Genomic DNA, 4245 nt, shown 5'->3' with positions numbered 1-4245 from the left:
GGAGATGACGACGCGGTGGCGCAACAAGTCGACCTGCCGGCCGCCGGCAGGTGCGCGAGGCCTCACCCTGCCCCTTCCCCATGCTAGGATCGCTCACCTTCTCCTTCCCCGCTGTTGCTTGCCTTCCTCGCCGGCCTCCTCCTTCCCTTGTCGTCCGCATCCTACACCTCCCCTACATCCCCACCCGCACCGCGAAGACGACCTACGTCCGATGTGGATCGACGGTGACATGGAAGAGGACAGGAGGAGGCGAGCAGAGGAGAAGGCTGGCGGTGGGATCGACGGTGACATGATAGAGGAGAGGAGGAGGCGAGTGGAGAGACGAGGTCGGCCGGCGGCTGCTGGCGAGGAGAGGATGGTGGGGATCGAGGGAGGGGTGCGGCGGCTCGTGGGGATCGAGGGGAAAGAGAAAGAGGGCTAGGGTTCGTTTGGCGGCTGGGGTGGGAGTGGGGCGAGACGCGGGTGATTGGGTGCGGGCGCGTCGAGCTGATTGGGCAAAACCACCTGCACCTGCAAACGGGCAACCCAGCCAACCAACGTGCGGCGCGAGCCCGCCAGTTATTGGACAATAAAAACGACCACAAGGTGAAAATTGATTTTAACTGTTGTGAAGATCCAACGGCTCAGGCACGCCAGAAAGGCAGATCGAACGGCCGACGAAGCTCCAATCGGGGAAGCCTTGTGGAGGTGAGTTGGCTAGCTTCATTATAGTTTTAAATGGGATAGAAAAATGCATAGCTTAACATTGTACCACTACTTTGCATGTTTACCAACTCTAAAATTGTGTTTAAGGCAGAACAGTAGCTAATTCAAAAATATGCCCATGAGGATTTTTCTGGTTTTGTTGTTTGTTATATCTGGCCTCATTTAAACTTGTCTAGATAGGTAATTTATATGCTTCACATCTTGTCATGTTAATCAACATTTAATATTGTTGGGTACATAAACGAGATCGAACTAAATAACTTGGATGTAGTGTTTCGTCAATATGCAACTCGTTGCATATTGAGCTCCACTTAATTTGCAGTGTTGTTTGTTGCACTTTGCCATGCCATGTTTCATTAAACCGGACATGCATCATACTTGGTTATGCATCATGCCATGTTTATGTGATGGTTGTTTACTATGTTGTTTGCTTCTTTCTGAGTTACTTCTCGCGTTAGCTTCGGTTTCGTTCCGGAGTTGTGAGGATCCGTTTGTCTACGTCCGTTTGTCTTCTTCATGGACTCGTTCTTCTTCCTTGCGGGATCTCAGGCAAGATGACCATACCCTCGAAATCACTTCTATCTTTGCTTGCTAGTTGTTCGCTCTATTGCTATGCCGCGATACCTACCACTTGCTATATCATGCCTCCCATATTGTCATGTCAAGCCTCTAACCCACCTTTTCTAGCAAACCGTTGTTTGGTTATGTTACCGCTTTGCTCAGCCCCTCTTATAGCGTTGCTAGTTGCAGGTGAAGATGGAGTTTGTTCCATGTTGGAACATGGATATTGGTGGGATATCATTATTATAACTTGTTTACTTTAATGCATTTATATACTTGGTAAAGGGTGGAAGGCTCGGCCTTATGCCTGGTGTTTTGTTTCACTCTTGCCGCCCTAGTTTCCGTCATATTGGTGTTATGTTCCTTAATTTTGCGTTCCTTACACAGTTGGGTGTTATGGGAACCCCTTGACAGTTCGCTTTGAATAAAACTCTTCCAGTAAGGCCCAACCTTGGTTTTACCATTTGCCACCTAAGCCTTTTTCCCTTGGATTCTGCAGACTCAAGGTTCATCTTTATTTTAAACCCCCGGGCCAGTGCTCCTCCGAGTGTTGGTCCAAACTGGGCGATGTCCGGCGCCCCTGGGCAACCAGGGTCTATGCCAACCCGACGTCTTGCCCATCCGGTGTGCCCTGAGAACGAGATATGTGCGACTCCTATCGGGATTTGTCGGCACATCGGGTGGCTTTGCTGGTCTTGTTTTACCATTGTCGAAATGTCTTGTAACCGGGATTCCGAGACTGATCGGGTCTTCTCGGGACAAGGAATATCCTTCGTTGACCCCGAGAGCTTGTGATGGGCTAAGTTGGGACACCCCTGCAGGGTTTTGAACTTTCGAAAGCCGTGCACGCGGTTATGGGCAGATGGGAATTTATTAATATCCGGTTGTAGAGAACCTGACATTTAACTTAATTAAAATGAACCAACTGCGTGTGTAGCCGTGATGGTCTCTTTCCGGCGGAGTCCGGGAAGCGAACATGGGTCTTGTGTTATGCTTGAACGTAAGTAGTTTCAGGATCACTTCGTGATCACTTCTAGTTCACGACCGTGCTTTGCTCCTCTTCTCGCTCTCATTTGCGTGAGTTAGCCACCATATATGCTAGTGCTTGCTGCAGCTCCACCTCACTACCTTTTCTACCCATAAGCTTAAATAGTCTTGATCTTGCGGGTGTGAGATTGCTGAGTCCCCGTGACTCACAGATACTTCCAAACAGTTGCAGGTGCCGATGATATCAGTGCAGGTGACACAACCGAGCTCAAGTGGGAGCTCGATGAAGATCATGTTCGTTGTGTTGTTTTGTTTCCTGTTGATCAGCAGTGGAGCCCAGTTGGGTCGATCTGGGATCTAGCATTTGGGGTTGTCTTTATTTATGTTGGTTCCGTAGTCGGACCTTGATTGTATTCTGGATGATGTAATGTTATATTTATGTATTGTGTGAAGTGGCGATTGTAAGCCGCTATTTATCCATTTCTTATTCAGTACATGGGATGTGTAAAGATTACCCCTCTTGCGACATGCCTACTATGCGGTTATGCCTCTAAGTCATGCTCCGACACGTGGGAGATATAGCCGCATCATGGGTGTTACACAAATAGGTGCAGAAAATAAGGATTTTTTAGCATTTCAAAGGCTTCTAAACAATCATCATAAAAAACAAAAGGAGTATCCTTTTGCAAAAGATTCGTAAGAGGCCTAAAAATTTTAGAAAAGTCTTTGATAAATCTCCTATAGAAACCAACATGACCTAAGAAACTACGAATACCTTTTATATCTTTAGGGCATGGAATTTTCTCAATTGCATCAACCTTAGCTTTGTCCACTTCAATACCTCTTTCAGAAATTTCATGACCCAAGACAATGCCTTCATTAACCATAAAGTGGCACTTCTCTCAATTCAAGACAAGATTTGTTTGTTCACATCTCCACAAAACTCGATCAAGATTGCTTAAACAATCATCAAAAGACTTCCCATAAACAGAGAAGTTGTCCATGAAAACCTCAACAATCTTTTCACAGAAGTCAGAGAATATAGCAGTCATACATCTTTGAAAGGTAGCAGGTGCATTACATAAACCGAAAGGCATACGTCTATAAACATAGGTTCCAAAGGAACAAGTAAGAGTGGTCTTTTCTTGATCAAGTTGAGAAACGGGTATTTGTGAAAAACTAGAATATCCATGAAGGAAGCAAAAAATGTGTGTGCTTAGATAATATTTCAAGCATTTGATCAAAAAAAGGCAGAGGGTAATGATCTTTTCTAGTTGCTTTGTTTAATTTTCTAAAATCAATTACCATTCTATAGCCTGTAACAATTCTTTGTGGAATAAGTTCATTCTTATCATTAGGAAAAACATTTATACCTTATTTCTTAGGGACACAATGAACATGACTTACCCATCTACTATCAGCTATAGGATAAATTATACTTGCTTCCAGAAGTTTTAAGATTTCTGTTCTTACCACTTCCTTCATTTTTGGATTTAACCGACGTTGGTGATCAACAACGGGTTTAGCATCAGGTTCCATATTAATTTTGTGCTGACATAGAGTGGGACTAATGCCCTTTAAATCATCAAGAGTATATCCAATAGTAGCTCAGTGCTTCCTTAGAACTTTCAATAATCTTTATTCTTCATATTCTGAAAGGTTAGCACTAATAATAACAGGATATATCTTCTTTTCATCAAGATAAGCATATTTCAAAGTGTCTAGCAATTGTTTTAATTCAAACACAGGATCACCTTTAGGTGGAGTAGGACCTCCTAGAGTTTCAATAGGCAAGTTGTGTTTAAGCAAAGGACGTTTTTCAAAGAAAATCTTATCTATTTCATTTCTTTCATGCATATGTAAATCATTTTCATGGTCTAGCAAATATTGTTCTAAAGGATCAGTAGGCGGTACAACAATAGAAGCAAGATCAATTATTCCATCCTCACTAGGCAATTCTTTTTCATGAATCTTTCTACTAAACTTGGAAAA

Source organism: Triticum dicoccoides, chromosome 2A, assembly GCF_002162155.2.
Source record: "Triticum dicoccoides isolate Atlit2015 ecotype Zavitan chromosome 2A, WEW_v2.0, whole genome shotgun sequence".
Lineage (NCBI taxonomy): Eukaryota > Viridiplantae > Streptophyta > Magnoliopsida > Poales > Poaceae > Triticum > Triticum dicoccoides.
The sequence above is the reverse complement of the archived record's forward strand: the minus strand, read 5'-3'. Positions refer to the sequence as shown.